This window comes from Mustelus asterias, chromosome 15 (assembly GCF_964213995.1).
Source record: "Mustelus asterias chromosome 15, sMusAst1.hap1.1, whole genome shotgun sequence".
NCBI lineage: Eukaryota > Metazoa > Chordata > Chondrichthyes > Carcharhiniformes > Triakidae > Mustelus > Mustelus asterias.
The window spans coordinates 63,086,346-63,103,167 of record NC_135815.1 but is presented as its reverse complement, the minus strand read 5'-3'; positions in this window follow the sequence as shown (position 1 = coordinate 63,103,167).

Sequence of the window (16,822 nt, the reverse complement as noted above, 5' to 3'; positions counted from 1 at the left end):
TGGACCAGTCGCAGCCACATCAACTCTCCAAGTCCATAATGGAGATCAAGGTAAATGGTTATGCAGAAAACTGCCTGTTTGACTGTGGGAGCACGGAAAGTTTTATACACCCTCGCACAGTGCGTCAATATGCCCTTCCCGTGCGACCCTGGAGCCAGACCATCTCCATGGCCTCGAATTCTCACTCAGTGGAGGTCCTCGGGTGCTGCTTGGTGACGCTGACAGTACAGGGCACAGTCTACGAGCGTTTTCGGCTCCTCGTGCTGCCGCGACTCTGCGCAGCTGTACTGCTGGGGTTAGATTTCCTCAGCCATCATAGAAGCGTCATCCTGCAGTACGATGGCCCTTATCCCCCGCTCTCCGTCTGCAAGGCGCCGTCACGGCAGCGCCCCTCGCGCACCACCTGCAGTCTCTCGACCCTCAAGATCACCCCCCCCCCGTTATTTGATAACCTCACCCCGGATTGTAGGCCTATAGCCACCAAGAGTAGGCGCTATAGTGCGGATGACCGGGCCTTCATTCGGTCCGAGGTACAACGTTTGCTCCAGGAAGGGATTATCCAGGCCAGCACCAGCCCCTGGAGGGCGCAAGTGGTCGTAGTTAAATCGGGGGAGAAACACCGCATGGTGATTGACTACAGCCAGACCATAAACAGGTATACCCAACTAGATGCATATCCTCTTCCCCGTATCGCGGACATAGTCAACCACATCGCGCACTATAGGGTTTTCTCAACGATCGATTTGAAATCGGCTTACCACCAGCTCCCTATCCGCTCGGAGGATCGCCCATACACTGCCTTTGAGGCGGATGGCCGCCTCTACCAGTTCCTCCGAGTCCCCTTTGGTGTCACCAATGGGGTCTCAGTCTTCCAACGGGCCATGGATCAAATGGTGGACCAGCACGGACTACGGGCCACTTTCCCGTATCTGGATAACGTCACCATCTGCGGCCATGACCTGCAGGACCATGATGCCAACCTACAAAAATTCCTTCGTACGGCCACTCTCCTGAACCTCACATACAATGAGGCGAAGTGTGTTTTCCGGACACGCCGCCTCGCCATCCTTGGGTACGTGATAGAAAATGGTGTCCTTGGCCCCGACCCAGCCCGTATGCGTCCCCTTATGCAGCTTCCCCTCCCTACTACCCTCAAAGCACTGAGGAGATGCCTGGGCTTCTTCTCCTATTATGCCCAGTGGGTTCCCCGTTACGCAGATAAAGCCCGTCCGCTCCTAAAATCGACCTCTTTTCCCCTGGCGGAGGAGGCCTGTCGGGCCTTCGATGACATCAAAGCGGACATCGCGAAGGCCGCGATGCACGCTGTGGACGAATCCATCCCATTCCAAGTGGAAAGTGATGCGTCTGACTTTGCCCTCGCTGCCACCCTTAACCAGAGGGGCCGTCCGGTGGCCTTCTTTTCCCGGACCTTACAAGGCCCTGAGATTCGACACTCCTCGGTCGAGAAGGAGGCCCAGGCCATCGTGGAAGCCGTCCGGCACTGGCGCCATTATCTCGCGGGCCAACGATTCACCTTAATTACGGACCAGCGGTCAGTTGCCTTCCTGTTTAACACCAGGCAAAAGGGCAAGATTAAGAATGACAAGATCTTGCGGTGGAGGATTGAGCTCTCCACCTACAGATATGACATCATGTACCGGCCTGGGAAGCTCAATGAGCCCCCAGACGCCCTGTCCCGTGGATCATGTGCCAGTGCCCAACTAGACCAGCTACAGTCCCTCCATAACGACCTCTGTCACCCGGGTGTCACCAGATTTTTCCATTTTGTCAAGTCCCGTAACCTGCCCTTCTCCCTTGAGGAAGTCCGGACGATTACCAGGCAATGCAGGGTCTGCGCTGAGTGCAAACCGCAGTTCTACCGGCCAGGTAGGGCGCACCTTGTAAAGGCCACTCGCGCGTTCGAGCGCCTTAGCGTAGATTTTAAAGGCCCCCTCCCCTCCTCTAACCGCAATGTTTATTTCCTGAATATCATTGACGAATACTCACGTTTCCCTTTTGCCTTCCCCTGCTCGGACATGACCACGGCTACAGTGATTCGGACCCTGAACAAGCTCTTCACCCTGTTCGGCTTCCCAGCCTATATTCATAGCGACCGTGGGTCCTCTTTCATGAGTGACGAGCTGAGGCAGTACCTGCTCGCCAAAGGCGTTGCCTCCAGCCGCACCACTAGCTATAACCCCAGGGGCAATGGTCAAGTAGAGCGGGAGAACGCAACCGTCTGGAAGGCCGTTCTATTAGCGTTACGGTCTAGGGGCCTTCCAGTCAGCCGTTGGCAAGACGTCCTTCCGGACGCATTACATTCCATTAGGTCACTCTTGTGCACAGCGACCAATACGACCCCTCACGAGCGGATGTTTTCATTTCCCAGGAAGTCCTCCTCGGGTACTTCGCTCCCGGATTGGCTGATGTCCCCGGGACCCGTCCTGCTTCGGAAGCATGTCCGGACCCATAAGGCAGATCCCTTGGTCGAGGAGGTCCAATTGCTCCATGCTAATCCCCAATATGCTTATGTAGCGTACCCTGATGGGCGGGAGGACACGGTTTCTGTCCGTGACTTGGCACCCGCGGGTGCCCCGGAGGTCACCACGTCCTTCCGCCCCACGGTCCCTGGTGTCGTCCATTCGGAGACTGCTACGCCTCTTCCTCCCTCAGTCCCTGTCCCCAATGTAGTGCGCCCAGAGCCTGTTGCGGCCCCCCACCCCCCAGCTCCGGTTCCCACTGTTCCCCATACGCCACCAGGGCCACTGCTCATTCCTCTCGCCCCTATGTACAGCTCGCTTGAGTCGCCGGAGCCGTCGCCACGCAGTACCCGACGACTGGACGGGACGACGGATCGGTCCGCTTCACACCACCCAGCGCCTTCTCTCGACGCTCACTGTACGGAGCCTGGGCCGACATCGCTCCCGGCTCGGTCGACTCTGCGACCTGCACTACGACGATCGCGACGACGGATCAAGCCACCGGTTCGTCTGGACTTGTGATATTGTTTCCGCTTCACCCCCGTGTTGTTTTTTAAAAGGAAGGGGTGAATGTGGTGGACCTCAGTTGTGCCTTTGTCCTATATGGACCACCGTTGTGTGTGTTTGTCATACCTGGACACATCCCCTTCCAGTTTGGTTCCTCCCCTCAGCACCTAGTATAAAGGTGGCTGTCTCCTCCCCCTTGTTCAGTCCAGGTCTGTTAATTGTTGGGATCTGCTCCTGATTCTGTTGTGAATAAAAGCCTACACTTATATTGGCATATCGGTAGTCTTTCGCCTTATTGATAGCGCATCACAGCAGCCCTCCACCTCATCCACTACTCCACCAATCTTGGTGTCATCAGCAAATTTACTGATCCACCCTTCAGCCCCCTCCTCCAAGTCATTTATAAAAATGACAAATAGCAGAGGACCAAGCACTGATCCCTGTGGCACTCCGCTGGTAACCGGTTTCCAGTCCGAAAATTTTCCATCCACCACCACCCTCTGTCTTCTGTTAGATAGCCAGCTACCTATCCAATCGGCCAAACCTCCCTCTATCCCACACATCCTTACTTTCTTCATAAGCCGACCATGGGGGACTTTATCAAACGCCTTACTAAAATCCATGTATATGACATCAACTGCACTACCTTCATCTACATACTTAGTTACCGCCTCAAAAAATTCTATCAAACTTGTGAGGTAAGACTTGCCCTTCACAAATCCGTGCTGACTATCCTGGATTAAGCTGCATCTTTCTAAATGGTCGTAAATCCTATCCCTGAGGACCTTTTCCATCAACTTACCGATCACCGAAGTAAGACTAACCGGCCTATAATTACCAGGGTCATTTCTATTCCCTTTCTTAAACAGAGGAACCACATTCGCCACTCTCCAGTCCTCTGGCACCACCCCCGTGGACAGTGAGGACGCAAAGATCAATGCCAAAGGCTCTGCTATCTCATCCCTTGCCTCCCAAAGACTCCTAGGATATATTTAATCAGGCCCAGGGGACTTATCAACTTTCAGTTTATTCAAAATTGCTAGTACATCTTCCCTCCGAACATCTACTTCCTCCAGCCTATCAGCCTGTGACACCCTCTCTTCCTCAAAAACATGGCCCCTCTCCTTGGTGAACACCGAAGAAAAGTATTCATTCATCACCTCTCCTATCTCTTCTGACTCCATGCACAAATTCCCACTGCCGTCCTTGACCGGCCCCAACCTCACCCTGGTCATTCTTTTATTCCTCACATAAGAGTAAAAAGCCTTGGGGTTTTCCTTGGTCCGACCCGCCAAGGACTTCTCATGTCCCCTCCTAGCTCTCCTAAGCCCCTTTTTCAGCTCATTTCTTGCTAACTTGTAACCCTCCATCGAGCCAACTGAACCTTGTTTTCTCAACCTTACATATGCTTCCTTCTTCCTCTTGACAAGACATTCCACCTCTTTTGTGAACCATGGTTCCCTCACTCGGCCATTTCCTCTCTGCCTGGCAGGGACATACCGATCAAGGACACACAGTATTTGTTCCTTGAAAAAGTTCCACTTTTCATTAGTGCCTTTCCCTGACAATTTTTGTTCCCATCCTATGCTTCCTAATTCCCGCCTGATTGCATCATAATTACCTCTCCCCCAATTGTAAACTATGCCCTGCCACATGGCCCTCTCCCTCTCCATTGCAATAACAAAGACACCGAATTGTGGTCACTATCTCCAAAGTGCTCTCCCACAACCAAATCTAACACTTGGCCCGGTTCATTTCCCATTACCAAATCCAATGTGGCCCCACCTCTTGTCGGCTTATCCACATATTGTGTTAGGAACCCCTCCTGCACACACTGCACAAAAACTGCCCCATCCGAACTATTCGACCTATAAAGGCTCCAATCAATATTTGGAAAGTTAAAGCCCCCCATGACAACTACCCTGTGACCCCCACACATATCCATAATCTGCTTAGCAATTTCTTGCTCCACATCTCTATTACTATTTGGGGGCCTATAGTAAACTCCTAACAATGTGACCGCTCCTTTCCTATTCCTAACCTCAGCCCATATTACCTCTGTAGGCAGATCCCCTTCAAAATGCCTTTCTGCAGCCATTACACTCTCCTTGATTAACAGTGCCACTCCTCCACCTCTTTTACCAGCTACCCTTCACTTACTGAAACATCTATACCCCGGAACTTCCAACAACCATTCCTGTCCTTGTTCTACCCATGTCTCCGTAATGGCCACAACATCGTAGTCCCAAGTGCCAATCCACGCCCCAAGTTCACCTACCTTATTTCGGATGCTCCTTGCATTGAAGTAGACACACTTCAACCCACCTTCTTGTCTGCTGGTACCCACCTTTGACCATGATACCCTTCCCAGTACCTCACTACACTCACTGACCTCTGGACTACAACTCCTTTTCCCATCCCCCTGACAAATTAGTTTAAACCCCCCGCGAAGAGCTGCAGCAAATTTCCCTCCCAGGATATTGGTGCCCCTCTGGTTCAGGTGCACCCCGTCCTGTTGGTACAGGTTCCACCTTCCCCAGAAAGTGTTCCAATTATCCACATAGCTGAAACCCTCCCTCCTACACCATCCCTGCATCCATGTGTTTAACTGCACTCTCTCCCTGTTCCTCAACTCGCTATCCCGTGGCACCGGCAACATACCAGAGATGACAACCTGTTTTGTCCTGGCTCTCAGCTTCCACCCTAGCTCCCTGAATTCCTGTTTTGTGCAGGCACTCGTCTGAGAAGCAGGAGGACAGAGTGCCCACCAGCTCTGTCCTTGCTCCTGGCATGCTCAGCTGGCACGGACTCCATAACTGCTGCCAAATTTTAGATTCCCTCCTGCACAGCTGCCTGAGGCTCCTCTCCCAACTCCTGTCAGCCTTCAGGGAGCTGCCACTGCTCTACGTAAAGCCTCCACTGGATTCCCATTGGACCCGGTGCCCAGCAAGCTCTGCCCCCACTGGCAGCATTGAGCCTATATCCAGCCACATTTCAATAGACAGCCAGTGTGAAATCACACGTCACAGGGCATAGATCAGCTAGATAGTCAATATCTTTTCCCAAAGATGGGGGAGTCTAAAACTAGAGGGCATAGGCTTAAGGTGAGAGGGGAGAGATACAAAAGGATCCAGAGGGGCAATTCTTTCACTCAGAGGGTGGTGAGTGTCTGGAACAAGCTGCCAGAGGTAGTAGTAGAGGCAGGTATGATTTTGTCTTTTAAGAAGCGTTTAGACAGTACATGGGTAAGATGGGTATCGAGGGATATGGGCCAAATGTGGGCAATTGGGACTAGCTTAGGGGTTTAAAAAAAAAAGGGTGGCATGGACAAGTTGGGCCGAAAGGCCTGTTTCCATGCTGTAAACATCTATGGTCTATGACTCTAGTTGTCTTCATGGCTGGAAGCATAAATCATGGCTGCTTCTGGGCCCGCTGACCATGCACACTCAGGTCTTGGTTTCTAGTTTTGTGGGAATTGGAAACTGTGCCAATGCTTGTACCTTTGCCCTCTGGTCTGTACTTGTCCTCACCCCACCACGTGTCCCAGGTAGATCAACTGAGCCTTAGCGAACTCACGCTATGTGAGACTGACAACTAAATTAACTGACTGTAATTTCTGGAGGAGACCTTGCAGTTGCTCTGTGAGTTTCCCAGGTGTCACTAGGAGATCATCTGGGTACACAACACAATAGGATAAGCCCACCTTTACCTCTTTTGTCAGCCTCTGAAAGATGGCTGGGGCATTTTTTAATACAAATGCTATGTCTCAACACTGGTATAACCCATCCAGTGTCACAAAGACAGAGATTTGCTTCACCTGGGTGATCATGGGAACCTGCCAGTATCCCTTGAGTAAGTTGATCTTGGTGATATATGCTGAGTTACTATCTACACAATCTTCTGGTAGGGAATCAGGTAAGAGTCAACTCTGGACACTGCATTAACCTTGCGGTTGTCAATGCAGAACTGGGGAGCTCCAACTACTATTGCTAGGCTCAAACAGTTGGTGCTCTCGCATGTAGTTAATCTCCTCCCAGACTTGGACCAGCTTTTCTGGGCCTTGATGGTAGAGATGAGTAATTCAGTATATCAGTTTCATAAATCCATCGAAGCCACTATTAAACTCTCAGCAAGTTGCTTCTTGCCTTGAATACCATTTTTGTCATTTATCTCTTGGCATTCTATGCTTGGGAGAAATTTAAATCTCGTCGCAAGTGGGTTTTGAGAACATTCACAAAAACAGATTGATTTGCACATCAGTTAATGGATAGTGAATGTTTCTTTACTGTTCACACCATGAGGGAATGGATGAGCTAACATAGCTTTGCTCCCACTATAAGTTGTGGGAGTCTGCCGTTCAGCAGGAACCAGATGTGTTCAGTTGGCCAAACACATTTTGCTAAAATATAATATGCATTATGCATATTGTCTTTGAGCTGGAAACAACTAGTCATTTTCAAGCTTTCACTTATTTATTGAATTGTTTGGTGGTGAGATTATTATTTTAAATGTCATTAACATCTTTGCTTCTCACTTCAATCAATTCTGCAACTGTAGTTCTTTATTTTCTCTCAACTGTTAACTCCTGTTGCTTTGGCACATTCCACCAATTCAACATGTTGCTGCTGTTCTATCACATTCATTTCAGTGATTTATTTGATTCACAGAGGATGTAGTCAGCTCACAGATATTTGCTAAGTCAACTTTAAAAAAATAAGTCTGACTGGAGAACCACACGTTGTGGAATTATGACATTAATTTAACTGTAGGCCAGGTTAATGTAATAAGCAGATGATCAGTGATTTATTAACCCTGAAATTGTTTTTGTTTTCACCACAAAAAGCAGAGTTCCACTAGTGTGTGCTTCAAATACATGCATTGGGCTGTGCTTCTGAAAGGTTTAAAACCGGGGAGGAATTGGTGCAATCTGGAATAAGATATTTCACCAACCCCCAACTTATTTTTAAACTAATAAATCACTTGTGACATTTAAAATATATAACAAAAACATTAGTATATGTGTCACGCAACAGAGCCTCTCGATGTTTGGAATTGGAATGATTATGGAAGTTGACATGACAGCATTGAATGGGAAATGCTGTAATAGCAGTTGATAATTTATTGTATAGAAATTCTGGGGATGGAATGCAGCATTAACAGAGTTACAAAGTGGATGGTATTGAGGGTTGTGGTAACCTCCAGGATTGGCCAGGAGTCTCCAGGAATTGGAGATCAATCTCCAGGACACTGATGTGAGGAAACCTGGAGGGAAAAGCATAAAAAAGATTGCTTTTTTATAATTTTCTTTGAACATTTCTCTTTACCTATATTAATGATATTGAAAATGGGAAATAAAGGCTATTTGTTTGACAGTCAAACATCAGTCACCTGGATAATGAGTCTTTTTGCTCTCCAATTAGTGTAGGAAGGCAACAAAAACAGAAAATGCTGGAAAATCTCAGGGACAAATCATTTGATGAAACCTCTAACTTAATCAAAGTTGGCAACCCCAGTGGCAGCAAGTTAATTCTCATTTCCACTGAAGCCCTCTCTTGATGGAAATGTTTTGTTTCTCTCTCATTCTCAGGATAAGGGTATTTCTGTAAGGCTGGCATATCACATATCTCGAATTGTCCAGGTACAGTGGTTTTAGGCTTTTATTTGAATGGGTGGCAATTTCATACAGTTGAATGGCTTGCTGGACTAATTCAGGGAGCAGTTAAGACTCAGAGTTGGAAGTTTATGAGATTAAGCTTTGTGTAAGGGACTCAAACGTATCATCTATATTGGTACATTGCACTATTTGAAGCTAAACAGGAAGTTTGCCCAGTGTCTGGGTCAACATTTGTCACTTAATTGCATCACCCGAACCAGAATAATTGATGAAAGGTCATCCACCTGAAAAGCCAACTGTTTCACAAAATTCCACAACAAATCAAATTCACACTCCTATGCAGTGCTGGGGGAACAACTTTTTCAATTTTCCCTCATTCTAGTTACATTTCAAAAGTAGTTCATGGGTTGTAAAGCCCTTTGTGGTTACAACTGGTACCAAATGAATGCAAATCTTTTGATCTGTTTGTCATTTTGTACATTTTTATGGTTTTATCACTCTTTCACTGAGGCTGCCCCTCAATCTTTTGCCTTTTTGCACATTCTCTGCATAGAACACTCTTGCTCATTCTTTGTATGTAATACCTTCCCTCATTCACCATATATAACACTCTCCCACATTCACCGTATGTAACATTTTCCCACATTCACCGTATGTAACATTTTCCCACATTCACCGTATGTAACACCGTCCCACATTCACCGTATGTAACACTGTCCCACATTCACCGTATGTAACACTGTCCCACATTCACCGTATGTAACATTTTCCCACATTCACCGTATGTAACACTGTCCCACATTCACCGTATGTAACGCTGTCCCACATTCACCGTATGTAACATTTTCCCACATTCACCGTATGTAACACTGTCCCACATTCACCGTATGTAACATTTTCCCACATTCACCGTATGTAACACCGTCCCACATTCACCGTATGTAACGCTGTCCCACATTCACCGTATGTAACACTGTCCCACATTCACCGTATGTAACACTGTCCCACATTCACCGTATGTAACGCTGTCCTACATTCACCGTATGTAACACTGTCCCACATTCACCGTATGTAACACCGTCCCACATTCACCGTATGTAACGCTGTCCCACATTCACCGTATGTAACACTGTCCCACATTCACCGTATGTAACACTGTCCTACATTCACCGTATGTAACACTATCCCACATTCACCATATGTAACACTGTCCTACATTCACCGTATGTAACACTGTCCCACATTCACCGTATGTAACACTATCCCACATTCACCATATGTAACACTGTCCTACATTCACCGTATGTAACATTTTCCCACATTCACCGTATGTAACACCGTCCCACATTCACCGTATGTAACGCTGTCCCACATTCACCGTATGTAACACTGTCCCACATTCACCGTATGTAACACTGTCCCACATTCACCGTATGTAACGCTGTCCTACATTCACCGTATGTAACACTGTCCCACATTCACCGTATGTAACACCGTCCCACATTCACCGTATGTAACGCTGTCCCACATTCACCGTATGTAACACTGTCCCACATTCACCGTATGTAACACTGTCCTACATTCACCGTATGTAACACTATCCCACATTCACCATATGTAACACTGTCCTACATTCACCGTATGTAACACTGTCCCACATTCACCGTATGTAACACTGTCCTACATTCACCGTATGTAACACTGTCCCACATTCACCGTATGTAACACTGTCCCACATTCACCGTATGTAACACTGTCCTACATTCACCGTATGTAACACTGTCCTACATTCACCGTATGTAACACTGTCCCACATTCACCGTATGTAACACTGTCCCACATTCACCGTATGTAACACTGTCCTACATTCACCGTATGTAACACTGTCCCACATTCACCGTATGTAACACCGTCCCACATTCACCGTATGTAACACTGTCCTACATTCACCGTATGTAACACTGTCCCACATTCACCGTATGTAACACTGTCCCACATTTACCGTATGTAACGCTGTCCTACATTCACCGTATGTAACGCTGTCCCACATTCACCGTATGTAACATTTTCCCACATTCACCGTATGTAACACCGTCCCACATTCACCGTATGTAACACTGTCCCACATTCACCATATGTAACGCTGTCCCACATTCACCGTATGTAACACTGTCCCACATTCACCGTATGTAACACTGTCCTACATTCACCGTATGTAACACTGTCCCACATTCACCGTATGTAACACCGTCCCACATTCACCGTATGTAACACTGTCCCACATTCACCGTATGTAACACTGTCCCACATTCACCGTATGTAACACTGTCCCACATTCACCGTATGTAACACTGTCCCACATTCACCGTATGTAACACTGTCCTACATTCACCGTATGTAACACTGTCCTACATTCACCATATGTAACACTGTCCTACATTCACCGTATGTAACACTGTCCTACATTCACCATATGTAACACTGTCCTACATTCACCGTATGTAACACCGTCCCACATTCACCGTATGTAACACCGTCCCACATTCACCGTATGTAACACTGTCCTACATTCACCATATGTAACACTGTCCTACATTCACCGTATGTAACACTGTCCCACATTCACCGTATGTAACACTGTCCCACATTCACCGTATGTAACACTGTCCTACATTCACCATATGTAACACTGTCCCACATTCACCGTATGTAACACTGTCCCACATTCACCGTATGTAACACTGTCCTACATTCACCGTATGTAACACCGTCCCACATTCACCGTATGTAACACCGTCCCACATTCACCGTATGTAACACTGTCCTACATTCACCATATGTAACACTGTCCTACATTCACCGTATGTAACACCGTCCCACATTCACCGTATGTAACACTGTCCCACATTCACCGTATGTAACGCTGTCCCACATTCACCGTATATAACACTGTCCCACATTCACCGTATGTAACGCTGTCCTACATTCACCGTATGTAACGCTGTCCCACATTCACCGTATGTAACGCTGTCCCACATTCACCGTATGTAACACTGTCCCACATTCACCGTATGTAACGCTGTCCTACATTCACCGTATGTAACGCTGTCCCACATTCACCGTATGTAACGCTGTCCCACATTCACCGTATGTAACGCTGTCCTACATTCACCATATGTAACACTGTCCTACATTCACCGTATGTAACACTGTCCCACATTCACCATATGTAACACTGTCCCACATTCACCGTATGTAACGCCGTCCCACATTCACCGTATGTAACGCTGTCCCACATTCACCGTATGTAACGCTGTCCCACATTCACCGTATGTAACGCTGTCCCACATTCACCTTATGTAACACTGTCCCACATTCACCGTATGTAACACCGTCCCACATTCACCGTATGTAACACCGTCCCACATTCACCGTATGTAACACTGTCCCACATTCACCGTATGTAACACTGTCCCACATTCACCGTATGTAACACTGTCCCACATTCACCATATGTAACACTGTCCCACATTCACCGTATGTAACACCGTCCCACATTCACCGTATGTAACGCTGTCCCACATTCACCGTATGTAACGCTGTCCCACATTCACCTTATGTAACACTGTCCCACATTCACCGTATGTAACACTGTCCCACATTCACCATATGTAACACTGTCCCACATTCACCGTATGTAACACTGTCCCACATTCACCGTATGTAACACTGTCCCACATTCACCATATGTAACACTGTCCCACATTCACCTTATGTAACACTGTCCCACATTCACCTTATGTAACACTGTCCCACATTCACCGTATGTAACGCTGTCCCACATTCACCGTATGTAACACTGTCCCACATTCACCGTATGTAACACTGTCCCACATTCACCTTATGTAACACTGTCCCACATTCACCTTATGTAACACTGTCCCACATTCACCGTATGTAACGCTGTCCCACATTCACCGTATGTAACACTGTCCCACATTCACCGTATGTAACACTGTCCCACATTCACCTTATGTGACACTGTCCCACATTCACCTTATGTAACACTGTCCCACATTCACCGTATGTAACGCTGTCCCACATTCACCGTATGTAACACTGTCCCACATTCACCGTATGTAACACTGTCCCACATTCACCTTATGTAACACTGTCCCACATTCACCGTATGTAACGCTGTCCCACATTCACCGTATGTAACGCTGTCCTACATTCACCATATGTAACACTGTCCCACATTCACCGTATGTAACACTGTCCCACATTCACCGTATGTAACACTGTCCCACATTCACCGTATGTAACACTGTCCCACATTCACCATATGTAACACTGTCCCACATTCACCGTATGTAACACTGTCCCACATTCACCATATGTAACACTGTCCTACATTCACCATATGTAACACTGTCCCACATTCACCGTATGTAACACTGTCCCACATTCACCATATGTAACACAGTCCTACATTCACCGTATGTAACACTGTCCCACATTCACCGTATGTAACACTGTCCTACATTCACCGTATGTAACACTGTCCCACATTCACCGTATGTAACGCTGTCCCACATTCACCGTATGTAACGCTGTCCCACATTCACCGTATGTAACGCTGTCCCACATTCACCGTATGTAACACTGTCCCACATTCACCGTATGTAACACTGTCCCACATTCACCGTATGTAACACTGTCCCACATTCACCATATGTAACACTGTCCCACATTCACCATATGTAACACTGTCCCACATTCACCGTATGTAACACTGTCCCACATTCACCGTATGTAACACCGTCCCACATTCACCGTATGTAACACTGTCCCACATTCACCATATGTAACACTGTCCCACATTCACCGTATGTAACACTGTCCTACATTCACCGTATGTAACGCTGTCCCACATTCACCGTATGTAACGCTGTCCCACATTCACCGTATGTAACACCGTCCCACATTCACCGTATGTAACACTGTCCCACATTTACCGTATGTAACACTGTCCCACATTCACCGTATGTAACGCTGTCCCACATTCACCGTATGTAACACCGTCCCACATTCACCGTATGTAACACTGTCCTACATTCACCGTATGTAACACTGTCCTACATTCACCGTATGTAACACCGTCCCGCATTCACCGTATGTAACACTGTCCTACATTCACCGTATGTAACACTGTCCTACATTCACCGTATGTAACGCTGTCCCACATTCACCGTATGTAACACCGTCCCACATTCACCGTATGTAACACTGTCCTACATTCACCGTATGTAACGCTGTCCCACATTCACCGTATGTAACACTGTCCCACATTCACCGTATGTAACGCTGTCCCACATTCACCGTATGTAACGCTGTCCCACATTCACCGTATGTAACACTGTCCCACATTCACCGTATGTAACTGTCCTACATTCACCGTATGTAACGCTGTCCCACATTCACCGTATGTAACACTGTCCTACATTCACCATATGTAACACTGTCCTACATTCACCGTATGTAACACCGTCCCACATTCACCGTATGTAACACCGTCCCACATTCACCGTATGTAACACTGTCCTACATTCACCATATGTAACACTGTCCTACATTCACCGTATGTAACACTGTCCCACATTCACCGTATGTAACACTGTCCCACATTCACCGTATGTAACACTGTCCTACATTCACCATATGTAACACTGTCCCACATTCACCGTATGTAACACTGTCCCACATTCACCGTATGTAACACTGTCCTACATTCACCGTATGTAACACCGTCCCACATTCACCGTATGTAACACCGTCCCACATTCACCGTATGTAACACTGTCCTACATTCACCATATGTAACACTGTCCTACATTCACCGTATGTAACACCGTCCCACATTCACCGTATGTAACACTGTCCCACATTCACCGTATGTAACGCTGTCCCACATTCACCGTATGTAACGCTGTCCTACATTCACCGTATGTAACACCGTCCCACATTCACCGTATGTAACACTGTCCTACATTCACCGTATGTAACACCGTCCCACATTCACCGTATGTAACACTGTCCCACATTCACCGTATGTAACGCTGTCCCACATTCACCGTATGTAACGCTGTCCTACATTCACCATATGTAACACTGTCCTACATTCACCGTATGTAACACCGTCCCACATTCACCGTATGTAACACTGTCCCACATTCACCGTATGTAACGCTGTCCTACATTCACCGTATGTAACACTGTCCCACATTCACCGTATGTAACGCTGTCCTACATTCACCGTATGTAACGCTGTCCCACATTCACCGTATGTAACGCTGTCCTACATTCACCGTATGTAACGCTGTCCCACATTCACCGTATGTAACGCTGTCCTACATTCACCATATGTAACACTGTCCCACATTCACCGTATGTAACGCTGTCCTACATTCACCATATGTAACACTGTCCTACATTCACCGTATGTAACACTGTCCCACATTCACCGTATGTAACACTGTCCCACATTCACCGTATGTAACACCGTCCCACATTCACCGTATGTAACGCTGTCCCACATTCACCGTATGTAACGCTGTCCCACATTCACCGTATGTAACGCTGTCCCACATTCACCGTATGTAACGCTGTCCCACATTCACCTTATGTAACACCGTCCCACATTCACCGTATGTAACACCGTCCCACATTCACCGTATGTAACACTGTCCCACATTCACCGTATGTAACACTGTCCCACATTCACCGTATGTAACACTGTCCCACATTCACCGTATGTAACACTGTCCCACATTCACCGTATGTAACACCGTCCCACATTCACCGTATGTAACGCTGTCCCACATTCACCGTATGTAACGCTGTCCCACATTCACCTTATGTAACACTGTCCCACATTCACCGTATGTAACACTGTCCCACATTCACCGTATGTAACGCTGTCCCACATTCACCTTATGTAACACTGTCCCACATTCACCGTATGTAACACTGTCCCACATTCACCTTATGTAACACTGTCCCACATTCACCTTATGTAACACTGTCCCACATTCACCGTATGTAACGCTGTCCCACATTCACCGTATATAACACTGTCCCACATTCACCGTATGTAACACTGTCCCACATTCACCTTATGTAACACTGTCCCACATTCACCTTATGTAACACTGTCCCACATTCACCGTATGTAACGCTGTCCCACATTCACCGTATGTAACACTGTCCCACATTCACCGTATGTAACACTGTCCCACATTCACCTTATGTAACACTGTCCCACATTCACCTTATGTAACACTGTCCCACATTCACCGTATGTAACGCTGTCCCACATTCACCTTATGTAACACTGTCCCACATTCACCGTATGTAACACTGTCCCACATTCACCGTATGTAACACTGTCCTACATTCACCGTATGTAACGCTGTCCTACATTCACCATATGTAACACTGTCCCACATTCACCGTATGTAACACTGTCCCACATTCACCGTATGTAACACTGTCCCACATTCACCATATGTAACACTGTCCCACATTCACCGTATGTAACACTGTCCCACATTCACCATATGTAACACTGTCCTACATTCACCATATGTAACACTGTCCCACATTCACCGTATGTAACACTGTCCCACATTCACCATATGTAACACTGTCCTACATTCACCGTATGTAACACTGTCCCACATTCACCGTATGTAACACTGTCCTACATTCACCGTATGTAACACTGTCCCACATTCACCGTATGTAACGCTGTCCCACATTCACCGTATGTAACGCTGTCCCACATTCACCGTATGTAACGCTGTCCCACATTCACCGTATGTAACACTGTCCCACATTCACCGTATGTAACACCGTCCCACATTCACCGTATGTAACACCGTCCCACATTCACCGTATGTAACGCTGTCCCACATTCACCGTATGTAACACTGTCCCACATTCACCGTATGTAACACTGTCCTACATTCACCGTATGTAACGCTGTCCCACATTCACCGTATGTAACACCGTCCCACATTCACCGTATGTAACACTGTCCCACATTCACCGTATGTAACACTGTCCCACATTCACCTTATGTAACACTGTCCCACATTCACCGTATGTAACACTGTCCCACATTCACCGTATGTAACACTGTCCCACATTCACCGTATGT